This window comes from Mauremys reevesii, linkage group 6 (genome assembly GCF_016161935.1).
Source record: "Mauremys reevesii isolate NIE-2019 linkage group 6, ASM1616193v1, whole genome shotgun sequence".
In the NCBI taxonomy this organism is placed as follows: domain Eukaryota; kingdom Metazoa; phylum Chordata; order Testudines; family Geoemydidae; genus Mauremys; species Mauremys reevesii.
Genome location: NC_052628.1, coordinates 127,447,885 through 127,464,390, shown reverse-complemented (window position 1 = coordinate 127,464,390; position 16,506 = coordinate 127,447,885). Strand labels below are relative to the sequence as shown.

General features: G+C 40.2%; 1 protein-coding gene across 2 annotated transcripts in view; it reads right to left on the bottom strand.

Moving 5' to 3' along the window:
* The window catches only part of ZNF462 (zinc finger protein 462), a 108,526-nt gene extending 92,731 nt beyond the window's left edge, over window positions 1-15,795 (bottom strand). Inside the window, exon 1 of one of the 2 annotated variants that reach the window (XM_039543612.1) lies at window positions 15,550-15,795. The gene's annotated coding sequence lies outside the window, so the exon portion shown is untranslated. Of the gene's footprint in view, window positions 1-13,913; window positions 14,271-15,549 lie in introns of those variants that run through there. The other variant, XM_039543611.1, reaches the window with a different exon arrangement.
* Between the last annotated feature and the right edge of the window lie 711 nt (window positions 15,796-16,506).

Here is a 16,506-nt window from a genome sequence, read left to right as displayed (position 1 = left end):
GCCAACTTTGCTATCGGTAAGATATTATTTTAGAAGTTATTTATAATCAGCCATTCTCACAGTGAACCACATTTTTTGTTTAAAAAAAGTCAAATAAGATTTCTTTAGAGCATTTCTACAACACAAAGTTTAAAGGAAAATATCCCAAGCAAAAATTTGGGAACAACATGAAACATTATTTCTTATTTATGATGGGAAAAACACACCTGATTGTGAGTTCATCCAAAGTGTGCTAGGAAGTTGTCAAATAAAACTGAAAACACAAGACAACCAGCCAATGGAAAACAAAGCTTTGTAGAATGAGAATTATATAAGAAGTGATGAAGGAACCATATCTTCTATTATTAAAGTAAGTTCTCTTGGCTCAGATATATCCTTGAACTGGCTAGTACAGAAATAACTACTACAACCTGGGATTATTTTACATAACTAAGAAGAAGTTCTGCATTGGGAAATGCCATTCCAGTTCCAGATAAATTGTTCAGTGTCATTTTTAGGTGAGCTTTAAAAACAACCACAAATATATACTGTAAGCACAAGTCCTAGACTTGCAGTACTTCAACCAAAAATCTTCTGAATGGAGCCAGTGGAGTGAGCAGAAGGATGAAGGGATGAAGTTATTAGAGCACAGAACAAACAGTCTTCCTAGACAGATCTCATTTTATGTACATCTCCTCCCACTCCCAAAATGCCACTGGAAAAACATACCTGTGGGTTGACTACTTCTGTCATTAGCTCTCAGGAATGTCTGAAGCTAGTCATACCTTGCAGGGCTACCACAAAATAGCATCCATGACAAGTATTCATTCAAGTTAGGCTGTAATAGTATTCCTTCAAAATCCCACTGAACAGGCAACAGAAATTGAGAGGGCTCTGGTTATGAAGTACAGCTCTGCCATACCCATTACTGAGTAAGCTCTGGTATACTCCATGCTGTGACTACAGGAAGGTGTCTCCGTTTTAAAAAAAGAAAGAAAGAAAGACATTTCCTATTCGGCTGACAGAAGAATCCACAACACTGCAAGCCACTAGGTTTTTGCAGTCTGAGTCAACAGAGTGCCTGGCAAGTTCATTTATGAAGTCTCCTCCTGCAGATTTATTCACTCCAGTGATTGTATTTGGCTTTTAAAATCTGGTAGCATGGTTAATATGCCTCTGGCTTTTACAAAAAGGGGAAAAGAAACCTTAAATTGTAGGACTTCCCTGTTAAGAGGGAAAGCAAAGACAATTGTGACGGTTTTCTATGGTTACTTAGCAATTATATAATTGCAAAGTCTATGCAGTATCACTTGCAATATTCTGTACCCTTCTTCACTTCACAGCTGCAGTACAATGTTCTCAAATGATTGCTGCTTTTGAACAAACTGTCTCTGCACTAAAGACAAAAGGATCTACAATGAAACTTCATCTGAAGCTCAAGACTCACATGACTAAACCATTCTCATTCTCCAGATTTGTTCAACCCCCCCTTTTTTACCCATCATACATGCTTTTGGAGTATACTTCAGTTGTTTAAAAAGACAGGTTCAAAAAGAGAAAGAAATGAAATCCTGCTGGGCTGAAGTTTTCAGATGACAAAGCACAAGGTAATCATGTAATACTGAAATGAAAGTAAAATAAAAGGAGAAGATGCAGAGGGAAAAATCTATTTAGGCTTCCTGCACTGGCATGAAATGGCTGCTTTCCTTCTTACTGCCAGCTCCAATGCTTCATGTTGACATTACACATCCTGTACTGTAGATCCACCCCCATGCTGCTGCTTGCCCAACAGAATTATCTCCTGCGTCACAGCAGTGGTAACAGGACTGCTGGCTCTGCAGATCTGAAAGCACCATTTCAATGCTTAATACATGCAGCAAGTGGACACATTACCAGATATTCTTGGTTGGTTTGTGCCACTCTCAGCAATACATTACTCGGCCTAACCTTCTGTTAACCAGATGGTCTGTTCTCCCCTTGGGATCAAACCATTAAACTTTATTTTATTAAATTCTATCAAAACGCAGGGACAGTTTACAGCAGAATGTCTGGTTCATCTCCAACAGGGTTGCTAAGATAAAAATAACTGGAAATACTGCTTCACACCAACAGGGAACAAGATCTTTTGGAGTAAATATTTAAATGATCTGCCAGATTAAGTACCATAGCAGTATAACCACACGGATAGCAATTTATATTATGTACATACACACACCTCTAATTACAAAGGGCCTTGGTAGCATTTTCCCTGATCAATTTTCATTGACAACTACATTAGCATCTATCATAATCACTTATCATTCAAACCCAGCTCTTTATAAAGTAACTTGTCAAAATCCCCAGCTTCCAGAAACGCCATTATAAATACAGGTGATATGAAGTATCTGAACACCATCTACTGAGCGCACACTCAACAGAACAAAGGGAAAGTTCTTTTAAGCTTCATCCTTATACGAAATCACACCTCAGGGATATGCAGGCACTAAATGAAATCCAATTTAAGTATTTCTTAGACAAATGCCAAATTGCACTCCCCTACCCCCAAACCAAAATGCAAAGTGTGGGAATTCAAAACAGGAGGGGAGTATGAATAGAAGTGAAAGAATTATCTATTGCATTAGCATTTGTTAGAGAGTGTAAATGAACTCCATCAAAATCCCCATCTGCAAGCACCAATGAACACCTTATGTACTTAGGTGGTAGCTGTTGAAAATTAAGTGCATTTCACATTTAAGATGTCATTTCCAAGTGCACCAGTGCAAACCCCAAGAGTCACACTCTATGCAACTAAGGGTCTGGTCCACCACACATTTACTCACATGAGTAATCATACTGAAATTCAATCAAATCACTGGGACAGCTCACATGAATAAGGGCTACACACAAATAAGCTTTTGCAGGATAAGTCCTCATCTTCTGCTGTTTTCCATCATATTGTAGTAACCAGAACATGGAAAGGTAGCAAAGGGATCTGACCAATTAAAAAGCCATCCGCATATGAAGCTTCCTCTGATTTTGGGGGTAAACTTGTGGGCTACAGAACAGCAAGCATCGCTGTCAACAGGCTGCTTATTTCACCTGTAAAGAAGACTAGAAGTTCTCACTATATTTAAATGGCAAGTGTAAGAATTTCCAGTGTAGCAATTTAGCTCCATCTACCTTTAAAATTTCCCAGCTAGAAGAAAGTAAATGTTCTCCATTTTTTATGTCCCAGTTAAGATACTACCTCATCATAATCATATGACTGAACTCCATTGCCATGGCATACTAAACTTCAGTATATGGTAATGAACCCTCCAGAAAGTCATTCCATAATCTGAAACATCATCTACCCTTCAAACACACTAAAAATAGCTTACTCACCCCTTGAGGTCTCAACAGCCCATCTGATATTACAGTACAGTATTAGCAAAACTAAGTAGACATGAACTCTTAAAATAAACATCTCCACAGAGAAGATCGGAACACAGGTAAGCAGATCCTACATTACTGTACATCACTAAAGCTACATGAATAAACCTATGGAGAGCCATTTAGCACTGGAAAACAGGGAAGGACAGCCAAGTGTTTAAACGGTGCAAGTAAAAAGCAGAAAAAGTTTCATGTTCATTTGCATATAAGATTTGGTTTGCTCATTTCAAGTCAATCAATCTACCACCCTGCCACTGCAACTTCTGATTCAAGGCTTTAGGTTGGATTGCATTTTCTGGTTGTGAAACCATAATTAAAATATTAACAGTTTTAACGTGATTCCTTGTGACCTCCTGATAGCATAGCACATTGAAAGACTTATATTCCTCCTTATTGAGAGCTATGGAGTACACTGGGGAAGCGGGAGTGGAAAGGAAGGTGTATGGTATGCTAACAGTTGAGTTATTGCTCTGTAATCTGATACATTAATTTAAAAAATATTTTCAGGTGTACTTATTTATTCATACAGTTGGGAGACCCCAATATATTGACTCATTCCTCCCAACAGTTTCAGCAAGTAATAATATTCTGTCCTTGAATGAAACATCTAACAGATCTTACCTGATAATAGAACCTCTGATGGCAGAGTCCACATACTCCCGAGAAGGAACTTTTTCTTTATCTAATGGAAAGTTTCCAGTGAACTAATTGCTTAGCTAGTCAGCTATAACCTCCAAAGAGGCATGCTTCTTATTTTTCCTATCCTACAACCACTGGGCCAAGAGGCCAGAAGAGGCATCATATATGTTGATTCACTTAATGGCTGTAAGTGATATTTACCTCCAGGGGGCCTGATAAAGTCATAGTCTCTCCACATAACTACTATCATACACAATGCTGTTTCACACAATATGCTTCATCACAGACAAGGGAACTTGACCTCTCTGTGACCTGACAAAGCTGAAAGCTGATATACTTTCTCCCCCATTCCCTCCCCCCAACAGAAGATAAAAGGTCAATAGACCAAAAGGAATTGATACAAGTAGACTTGATATTACATGAATTTAACTTTCAGATGCACTTCTGACCAGGAACTGATGCACTTCCTTGCTTCATTGTAAGCTCTGGCCTTTGGAACTGTACTAAGAGGATAGCAACCATTTAGCAGTCAGGAGCTAATTAGACTGAGAAGTCTCTGGATACCCTTGTAATATTTAACACTCACTAATTTCCTTAAACTGAATGGAGGACTGTCCAGGATACCTGAACTGGTCCTACTACACATGTGGGTTTCAGGACCTACCAATAGTGATACCTCTATATCCTGTAGCCAGAGCAAATTACCAAAACAAAGACAAGCAAGAGAATAACTGAAATGGAAAGACGAGAACTTTCTGTTCACCAGAACAAGACAGTATCAGTATTTCTGCTTTTTTTTCCCCCAATTCTGTCATTTCCCCCACTCCGCTTTTCGCAAAACAAAATAAACAGAGGAATCAACTGATTCTAGTAGAACAGCAGACTACTTACACATACCCCTTTGTTGCTGCTCCCTTCCTGAGCTGCTCAGCCCTACCAAGCCACTACCAAATAAAGAGTTACATAGACACAGTGTGTATATTTTTAGTCTCCTCTTCCATACAAACCCTAGCTAGTAATACACATCTGAAAACAGATCATCAGTCAGCACAACTAAAGGTTCACTGGATGAGTATTTGGGTGGTAGCCCAGTGGTGCTAAATGATAAATAATGAAAACTTGTGGGCTTCTATAGCACTTTCCATCCCAGGGTCTCAGAGAGCTTAACAAGCAATGGTCCAGATTCTGCTCCTCTTGCACACAATGAATAGTTCCTTACTCTGAAGGGGATGCTAACTACGGTATTTCTATTTCATCATGAGTAAAAGTGGCAGAATCTGGCCCAGTGAGGTTAGCCTCTCAATATCCCTTCTGACATGGATAAGTGTTATTTATCCCTGTTTTTTAGAGTGATAAGGGACAACATTTCCTGAAACAACCATTAATACTGGATTCCTCAGTTCCACCAGAGATCACTTCAACCCAATTTTCAGAAGCAGTGAGCAACCACAACCCCAGCTGAAGCTGATGAGAGTTAGGAGTGTTAGAACCTCTGAAGAAACCAGGCGCAAAAGGTCTCAAGTTAGGCACTCAACCAAGAAAAAAAAAATAGTCTGGCTACTTTTGATATTTTGGTCACAAACGATTTGTCCACCTTCACACAGTAAGCGTCTGGTAGAGCTGGGAACAAAAACTCATGTTTGACTTATAGCTCTGTGCCTTAACCAGCATTCCTCCGTACGATCTCAGAAGTTTATAAGAACATAAGACCGGCCATACAGGGTCAGACAATGGTCCATCCAGCCCAATATCGTGTCTTCCAACACTGGCCAATACCCAGATGCTTCAAAGGGAATGAACGGAACAGGCAATCACCAAGTGATCCATCCCCTGTCATCCAGTCCCAGGACCTGTCAGTCAGAGGCCTAGGGACACCCAGAGCATGCAGTCACATCCCCAAACATCTTGGCTAGTAGCCATTGATGGACCTATCCTCCATGAACTTATTTAGGTGTTGTTTTTTTGAACCCTGGTACAGTTTTGGCCTTCACAACATTGCACGGCAGAGTTCCACTGGTTGACTGTGTGTTGTGTGAAGAAGTACTTCCTTTGGTTTGCTTTAAACCTACTGGCTATTAATTCCATTAGCTGACCCCTGGGGTTCTTGCATTATGTGACGAGATCAATAACACTTCCTTATTCACTTTCTCCAACCCAGTCATGATTTTTATAGACCTCTATCATATCCTCCCTTAGTTGTCTCTTTTCTGCGCTGAACGGTCCCAGTTTTTATAAACTCTCCTCATATGGAAGCTGCTCCATAATCCTAATCATTTTTGTTGCCTCTCTCTATACTTTTTCCAATTCTAACATATCTTTTTTGAAATGGGGCAAACAGAACCGCAGGCAGAATTCAAGATGTGGGCATAACATGGATTTATATAGTGGTATTATGATATTTTCTATTATCTATCTCTTTCCTAACAGTTCCTAACATTGTTCGTTTTTTTGACTGCTGCTGCACATTGGGAAGATGTTTTCTGAGAACTATCCACAATGACTCCAAAATCTCTTTCTTGAGTGTAACAGATAATTTAGATCCTATCACTTAGTATGTTGAGATTACGTTTTCCAATGTGCATTACTTTCCATATATCAACATTGAATTTCATCTGCCATTTTGTCACCCTGACACCCAATTTATTGAGATCCCTTTGTAACACTTTACAGTCAGCTTTGGACTTAACTGTATTGAGTAATTTTATATCATCTGCAAACTTTAACACATCACTGTTTACCCCTTTTCCCAGGTCATTTATGAATATGTTGAACAGCACTGGTCCCAGTACAGACCTTTGGGGACCCTGCTATTAACTCTCTCCACTGTGAAAACTGAATACTGACAAAGGAAACTCTTTGTTTCCTGTCTTTTAACCAGTTACTGATCCATGAGAGCACCTTCCCTCTTATCCCAGGATTGCCTACTTTGCTTAAGAGCCTTTGGTTAGGAACCTTGTCAAAGGCTTTCTCAAAGTCCAAGTACACTTTATCCACCCTTGTTCACTCTTTGTTGACCCCCCTCGAAGAACTCTAACAGATTGGTGAGGCATGATTTCCCTTTACAAAAGGCTTGTTGACTCTTTCCCAATATATTGTATTCATCTGATAATTCTATTCTCTAGTATAGTTTCAACGAGTTTGCCTGGTACTGAAGTTAGGTTTACTGGCCCATAATTGCCAGGATCACCTCTGGAGCCTTTTTTTTAAATTGGCGTTACATTAGCTATCCCTCAGTCATCTGGTACAGAAGGTAATTTAAGGGATAGGTTACATACCACTGTTAGTAGTTCTGCAATTTTGTATTTGAGTTCCTTCAGAACCCTTGGGTGAATACCTGGTCCTCAGGACTTACACTGTTTAATTTATCAGTTTGTTCCAAAACCTCCTCCTTTGACACCTTAATCTGGCACAATTCCTCAGCAGTGAGGACTGATGCAAAGAATTCATTTAGCTTCTCCGCAATGGCCTTGTCTTCCGTGAGTGCTCCTTTAAAACCTTGATCATCAATGACCTCACTGATTTGATTCCTGTTTCTGATCTACTTAAAAAAAAACAACAGAGATTGGAATGTCCACTTCATATACTGGTTAGCAGAAACCTTCAGTGAATTAATCAACTTCATGAGTTATTCTAGAACTTTTGTTTAGCCTAAGTTAGGAAATGTGGAATTCTTGGAGCTGTCAATTTAAAATAACAACAGGAGGAAGGAGGAAGAAAGGGAAAAAATGTTTACTTTTCTTTTAGTTTCATCACCAGACAGCTGAACTCTGACATTCAGACTGCAGTGAGCCCTTTATTAATGATCCCTTTCCCAACTAAACACTAAATTAAAGTCTTCAACAGATAACTAACTTTCAAGTAATTAAAAGGTAAATATACCATGCTCTACAAGTAAAATGGCACTGCCCTCTTGACCTGAATCTCCAAGCACATGAAGTCTTGCATCTTGTATTTTGTTTACCTTTTTAAGCAATAATTCAAAAAAATTCATTTGTAACAAGAGTACAGGATTTTGTTTTCTTCTCCCTTCCCCAGACCCCGCACCTTTATTATTCTACCTTAGCCAATAATCAGAGACATTTTGGCAATATGTGGAAGAGAAGTCTTTTATGGGCCTCCTACAACAAACCATCATGATTTGAATCTATTAGCATTGCAATCAATGTCCACTTTGTTGTATTCCAGCAGTTTTGGCCCATTTAATCTCCATCCAGAATGTTCAGGAAGGTAATTCATCTGATGACCAGTGATGTCATCCCAAAGTAACACAATTTGACCCGAAAAGACACAAGAGGAGGGGAGTTTGCTCATTCAGCTGGTGCAGTGAAGCCCTTATTGTCCAGTAGATCATGGAAAGATACATCCTCTCTCTCTCTCTCTCTCTCTATATATATATCAGAAAATTCCATTTTTAGTATGTTTCAGAAAAGTCTTCTCCCTCATTATCATGAGCACAGATTTCTCTCAGTCTTCCTATATCATTCTGCCTCTTAACATCTGCTTTGTTTTGTCTCACAAATCATTTTAATGCCTCTCTACCCCACGCAATTGCTCTATTACCAGCAAGTTTCCACTACACATAATTACGGCATGCCTTAGCCTACTTTTCTGTTGGCTGCACAGCCCTGCCTATTTTCTACTAGTGCTGATGCTACTGTTTGCTTTTCCTGACACTCTAATCCTTGCATCCTTTGAAGGCCTTATTTCCTCTACCTTGACAGCAGCTGGGATTCTAATTCTCAGGTCCCTTCCAAAGCTTTTAATTAGCAATAGCAATGCAATGGTTTAAATATCCTATTCCTTAATCTTCAGATCAGGATCGAAGATGTGCTTGTAAGATCTCTTGCAAACATGCCATATTATGCTGCTACCCATTCCTTTTCTTAACAATTGGTAAATTATTAAACTGCAAACATATAGCATTAATCAGAGAAGGGAAAAGGCAGATCCACAATGTATGGGGTGAAGGTTAATTGTTCCCCACACCCACAAGATCCTGGGAGAGTCCCAAAGACTTCAGCACAAACCTAACAATTCAGTTTTATCTTCTTCCCAATTAAAAATATCAGCATCATCCACGGTGAAAACTGGATTCTTAAATTGACAGGCCAACTCCCTTGTGGTGATGCAGGTCAATCAAGTGCTTCTAGAGCTATTTGGCTTTCACTACATTAGCCTTGAAATGGTCATTACCCAGTTAAGTTTTCCGTAAGTCCTTTCTAATCACTGATGACATTGTTGCTGTGACTACAGCTCTTTGCCCAGACTGTATCATCAAGCTTTTATTCTTAGAAGGAATGTATGTAACTCCCCATCTGGGAGCAATAGCTGTGTGCCTTGGGATCTCTTGATGGTATTCTCTTTTAGCACAAAATAGTCCCAACAGCTCAGCTTCCTTGAGGGATCTTCCTAGCCCACCCTTATCACAAAATACTAAGCTTTACAACACCAGCCTCACCCAGTTACATCATGAACCCCCTTCAGGGAGCCAACTGTGCATGTTCATCTTCCACGGTTTCACCAACTGCAGGCGTATTGTCCAAAAACATTGGGGTTTTCAGCACAAGGAGAAACGGGGAGGTCAGAAGACACAGCTTTTTGTTGCTCTATCTGGGATTGACATTCAATTAATTGGAAAAAAGAGAGCGGGTTATGTCTAGAGAATAAATACCAAGTGGTCCTGACCTTCCACCATGGGGGGAAGTTCTTTCCAAATATAGCTTAAGAAAAGTTTCTTCAATTAGCAATTAGTCAAGAATGGTTTGACAATATTGCAGTAATAAGACAGTGCCCCAAGCTGAACAAAGCAATTCTACCAATGAAAGTATTCTTGCTGAAGATAGAATACAGTAAAAATAAAAACCACAAATCAGCCTGCGTACTTGCAAGTACCTGGAAAATGAAGATCCACTTTTGCCGTATCTCAAAGCTTCTCTAATGCTGTGTTTGTACTGCAACACAAAGCTTCACAGAACTCTAAGACAACAATGGCAAAATGTTAAATCTTGTGGTCTTGTTTTGAAAATTAAAAGAAAAAAAAGAAAAAGAAAAAATAACCTCATTTGACTTTTCCCCCCAGTGTTTTCAACCTCCCAAAAATAAGCTGAGTAGACAAAAGAATGCTTCCAAAACACAAGGCATAAAGGAAGTCTGAATTCTTATAAATCAAGTCCCCTCATTTGGAAGCTTCTACTAAACCCTTTTCACTACAACCAACAAGATAATTAACATAAGTCAAGCTATCTCCCTTCCTCCCCCTTTTTCTTCTTTCAGCACTGGCATACAAACCATGCTATTTTAACTTCTTTCCTGTTCTCCCAGTTCTTCTGGAACATTTTATTTTCAACAGTCAACTCGTTTGGAGAAGTGCCATGCTGAAGTTCAACCGTTTACAATGTTAACTGTGTCTCTGCCAGCAACTGAAGACTTGCATCACACCACCTTCTTCAGACCCTCTTAGATTAAAGAATTTGTGTTCCTTGGTCTCAAACATTTTAGAACATTTAAGCAGTCTTAACTCTTACCTCAGCCCTGTTTTTTCTTCAGAATTACTTTCGAACATTTTAGAGTAAAGTGGGCTCCCCTTCCCCCCCCCCCCCACATTCTTTGGTTAACACTTTCAATGCTTGGTCTTCAAATCCCATGGGCTCATATTAAATTTACTATTATCCGAAATATTTCCATAAGAATAATTTCCTGTCACCAGCAGGATAGTTCAATACACCACTGTGTTTGGAGAAACTCTGATGTTTAGACTAATGGGAACAGATATCTTTTTGGAAGCCATCAACTAGAAGTTCAGAACAAATCCACTCTCTTCATTATTAATGGAAATTATAGAATTCTGTCACTGGTAGAAGCCTTGGAACCGTTTATAAAATATATTCTTTCAGTCCAAGTGAAGCTACTGGAACCTTCCAGATAAATATTGCTATAAGAGTTCCTCCCTGGTGTGACAGAACTATAGCACAAAGTTCAGAAAAACAAATTAACTTAAAAATGACACAAAAACTTGACGTGCTCTACAAACTTTTCTTCCCTACAACTAGTCCACCTCCCCAAATTACTCTTTGCAACATTTTAGCTTAACTAAGTGTTGTTATGCTTGATTAGTATACAACTAGGAGTATATTTTTCTTCCCTGAGTTTGGTCAATTATAGATTTAAAATAGGACAAAGCTGGTTAAGGAATAGTACATAGTTATTTACCAATTTTACAGATTACGTCCTTCTTCCACAGTTTAAAGGCTACAAAGCAGTGTTCTTTAGCTTAATTTGAGAAATTACCTGCAACAACATGCATAGATAGTATTAGAGCAGAATAGAATAATCTTAATTCTTATTGTAAACCTACATGTGCTTATAGAAAGTCCACACAACCATCATGGGAGTAGCTTTTTGCTCACTACTCTGTCTCTGAGAGTTCAGCATTTCAAGAAGTATCTTTGTTTTTTGGAATAACCTTCCTCAAACTGTAGCTTGACCTATAATAAGATTTTAGTACTTCCTATTTCCTTTCTAGTGCTAAAATTAAACTGTCCATTCCTTAGGGCCCAGCATAACATCTGCCAGATGTCTAAGTATCTATGTGGAGCATTTTCTCCTAATACTTATCAGCCATCCTCACAATCAGTTAATGGCTTCCAAATACCAGTCTTCCTTTAAGTCACAAACCAATGCAGTAACATGATTAAATCTCTTTTTAGCTTTATTGAGTTACAACAAAAAATCCCACCCCCAAATCTTACACTTGTGCTTGTGATTGTTCTAGTTTTCATACCAACCAACCAATTTTGCACTCACATCAGATTGTTCACATTCTGAACTCATTTTATATACACATTAATACTATTTTTTCTGGATAGTGAAACAGCATCTCTTCTCTTTATCAACTTGAAATATTCAATAGTGCTTTTTTTACATTCCATGTTCTTCAACAGCATAGCTCATGGTGATATGTGCTTTTATTAGGTTTGTAATTAATCACTGTTTAAACCAAGGAACCAAGCATCAAAGTCAAGAGAACAACTGTGAGGTACCCCCATTTAGAAAATAAGACAGTCTTTCCAAAGTTACTTTAAGGTTTACCATCTTTTCAATACTTATCAAGTCCATTTACTTTGATGTGAATTTCAGTTCCTGCTTGGAAATATCTAAGGTAAGTATCTTCACTAGAAGGAATATTCTTGTGAGAATAAGGCCATGTCCCCCCAAACATGAAGAATGTTGTATGGTATTTTACATTCATAGTAACTAATTTAGGATTTTCTACATTGCCATCACTACGACATGTATAGTCAGCCCTCCCTTAAGGTACTTCACCTTAAATCTCATATCTATTGCAGGATAACACTTTTTATGTTCTATAGCAATGGTTCTCAAACTGGGGGTTGGGACCCACAGGGGGTCGCAAGGTTATTACATGGGGGGGGTCATATGAGCTGTCAGCCTCCACCCCAAACCCCACTTTGCCGCCAGGATTTATAATGGTATTAAATATATTTTAAAGTGTTTTTTAATTTTTATGGGGGGTTGCTTGATATATGAAAGGGGTCACCAGTACAAAAGTTTGAGAACTACTGTTCTATAGCAATGAACTTAAGCTCAGAACAAACCCTTTGGTTTCTCTCATTTTAGAAATTGACTGCTTTTTTGAGTATGTAATTTATATATCTAAAAATAGTTTCACAGTTATAGGGATGGGAGAAGGACAATGAGAACCAGAATCAAACTTACGGAATTAAATTAGGGCCTTTTCATTTACTTCAATGGTCATTGATTCAGGCCCATACCACTGATCGGACGGTAAATGAATTTCCTTGTTTTTTATTCAGTTTCAGTGTAACCTTAAACACATCTGAAATTAGTGTTCCAAAGTTCATCCTACAAAAGTGGTGTTTCAAAGAAAGACACAGATGTTTGCAGCCTTTCAGAAACTGAGCCAGACACACTGGCAACCAGAACTCTGGAACGACACCACCTAAAATGTTACACGTAGAACATATTGAACATATACTACCATTAAAAAAAATGCAAGTCATCAAGAAAATGTTTTAAAAACCTTCTAGCAGCTAGAATCACCAAGTTCTACTCCAACAACTACCATCTCCAAGTATTTCGACTTTTGTGTGTATTTTATCCTGCGACCACCATATTGCTTTCTTGAGCTCTTCCAAATATTCTGAACACAGGACAAAGCACATTACTCACACCTCTCTACTGACCCATGCTTTCAAACTGTATATTGTAGCTCCTTTAAATGCTACAATGTTTTAGGATTCTAGTTTGCACTTTTGAAGAACTGCATAAACTCTGCAACCAATCTGCAAAGGTTGGTGGGGAGAGGATGATGGGACACCTGCCATCCTTTTTTTAAGGCTATCCTAAACTATTCCATATAAAAAGGTGAAAAGAAATAAGCTTTGAAGAAATATGCCATCATATTTTTTTTAAGATCTTAGGTTTCCATAATGACATTAAAAATAAACCAGAACACCAATGTTGCTAGACCATTTCAGAAATAAGTATTTTTAAGACACTGAAAACATGAAAGTTGTTGGATGTTTTTAAGTCAGACAACATGAAGAAAAAGAGAAACCTCAATGAGAAACCATATCTTTTATGATACCTTAAGCACCTTCACCTTCCTAGCCTGCCCCCCAGGCACCTCTAAAAGCTTTGTGACATTGTAAACATGTAACCAAATTAGTTGGCAAAAATGTTTCATTTTAATGTATACTGTATCCTAAAGAAGGAATGTTGGTGAGCCTCAGAAGTGAAAATGCTCAATACAAGGCTCCCAACATTCCCTTAGCACCTTAATGACTGACATTTCATGGTGTTCTGCAGAAGAACCTGATCAGACTCAAGTGACAGACACTTACCTCCAAATACTCAAGAAAAATTAGGTCTTTGGCCAACTGAATCAACATCTCAAATCCCATGAAGTTCAACCAGAAAAAAAATCTAAAAGGTTGACTTCAACATGAAAAGTGGAGAGAAAAAAACTCAGGATGTGTTTCTCTGTGTGGATGAGAGCCTAAGAAATTTCTTCCATTTCCTTATAGAATGAAGTCACAGAGAAGAACCATCAAAATGTTGCACACTGAAAAACTGAAGAACCCTTAAAAGAAAAAATAAACTATGTTTAAGCCAGCCATTGCCAGCAAAGCTTCAAAAAATGGAGAGACATCCATAATGAGCACTTCCCATCTCAGCTTTGTCTACTGGGAGCCTGCTCTCTCTCTCTCTCTCCTCCATTTTCTGGTGGAGCTACAGAACATGACATGGCTTACCTGACTCAGATCACAGCTCTCTGCCAAACTAGTCACTTCCTCTTAGACATGCAAGCCGCTTCATGAGACAAACAGACACACACGAAAAGCAGCAGCAGAAAGCCCCCAAACTTGAAGGTCTTTCCAGTGGCTGACATTAAAACAAATGAAACTTTGTTTTGTTTAAAAAGGAGGAGAGGAGGGAGGGATCCTATCATATCTCATCTACAGGGAGCTTCAGGAGGATCTCACTCTGTATAGGGTAGAAACTACAATGCTAAGAGGAAAAGAAAGGTTACTCCAGGAGACATAAAAAGCTTGGAGACTGTGTCTGCGTGGTGGGGGGGGGGAGCTTTGTGTTGTGGAGTCTGGACTGGAACCAAAGCAGACAGCTTGCAAATGGAGGACAGGGAGATAAAGGAAGGGAAAGGGAGAGGAGGGAAAGCTGCTGGGGGGAGGCTCTTTCTTCCCTGTGTGACTGGAAGACAGAGACACCCGGGGAACTGAGCAAGAAGTGAGGCTCTTTCCTCCTCCTTTCTCTCTCTCCCTCTCAGAGGAGAGCAGGAGCGTGTGTAATGGCTTCTCCTCTCCAGCTAACGCTGTCCTCCTCCAAGCAACCCCCTTCAGAAACCACCAGCCCCCCCGGAGACCCCCACATCCCAACTTCAGGAGAGGCGGAGAGAAGGGGGGGCGAGGAGGCAAATACCTGGGCGAGGGACCAGCGTTGCACCAGGGGAAGAGGAAGAGGAGAGAAGGAAGGAGAGAAAGAAAAAGAAAGAGGTCACCCGATTGCCTGGGTCGTGCCAGCACGGAGCTTTTCTCTCCTCTGTGTCTCTCCCGTCTCTGATCCAAGTCCACACACCCAGGCACCATCCAGTCCTAACACATACACACATCCATCCATCCCCCCAGCTCTGCTGATCTCTCACTTATCGCCCCATATCCCCCCCTTAATGCAACAACAACAACAACAAAAAATTAATTAACCGCCTTCCTCCTCCCACCACCACCAGCACCTCCTCCTCCTTCTCCTCCTCCATGCAAGAGACTTCTCTCTCTCGCTCTCTTTCAAACAAAACACCCTCCTTTTTTCTTTTCCTCCTCGCCTTCCTCCCTTGGCCGAATGAATGGATCTCAGAGGAAGAAGGGGTGGTGGAAAGAAAGAGAGAAAGAAAAATACGGGCGAGAGAGAGAGATGATCTCCCCAAAGCCAAACCGGAGATGGATTTTAATTGCAAGAACTTACAGTAGCGTCCCGAAGCTGCTGCTGCTTTCTTCTTCTCCTCCTCCTCTGTGTCTAGCTCTTCTTCTTGTGTTTGTTGTGGAAGTTGTTATGTGAGTCTCATGTGCTCCTTGCCAGGTCTCAGCAATGGAGGATCGCCATCTTTCCCTGCTTTTTCCCCCCTCTCCTTCACTGGCTTGCTGCTGCAGCTGCAGATGACCTGAGATATCCGTCTCTCTCTCCCTCTCTCTCTCACCCTCTGTGTCTCTCTCTGAATAATGAGCAACCAGAGGGAGAGAGAGAAAGAAGACAATCTCCTCTCCTACCACACAAAACGCAAGAGCACCAGGGGGTGCACGAAGCCTTTCTAACAACAACAACAAAGTGGAGGGGAAGAGGAGGAAAAAAAGAGAAGGAGAAAGAGAGAGGAGGAAAAGGCAAGAAGAGGGGGGAAAGGGAGGGAGGAGAGAGGAAAAGAAAGAGATGGAGGAGGAGGAGAAGATGATGCTGATAGAGGAGGTGGTGAAGATGGAGGAGATTAAGAGGAGGGAAGGTGGTTACAAAGTTAAGGTTTGGGACATGGAGTCACTCAGAGGCCAGAGCGAGGACGTGGAGGGGGGAGAAGCGATCTAAAGAGCTTCCCATTCCAAGCTGTTGCCTTCACACCGCCTCCTGCACAGAAGCGCTCATTAGCCCTGGCGATGCTGAGACAGCCCGCTCGCATGGATCTCGCCTGCTGGGTCATAGCTTTCTACCAGCCCTGGCAAAAACCGGTTCCTGCATGCAGATGTGCCCCCTAAGCTGATTCCCTCAGACACATCCATCTAGAGGCTAATCTTCCCTGAGCAGGGTAAAGAACATAATGGAGCTGGAGGTAGCAAAGTATAAAACCAGATTCACCACGTGGTTGGTTTTTAATCCCCCTTCCAGCCTGCATTTGATGTGGAGGAAAGAGGCTCGAATTGTCCATTGCTGGCACGT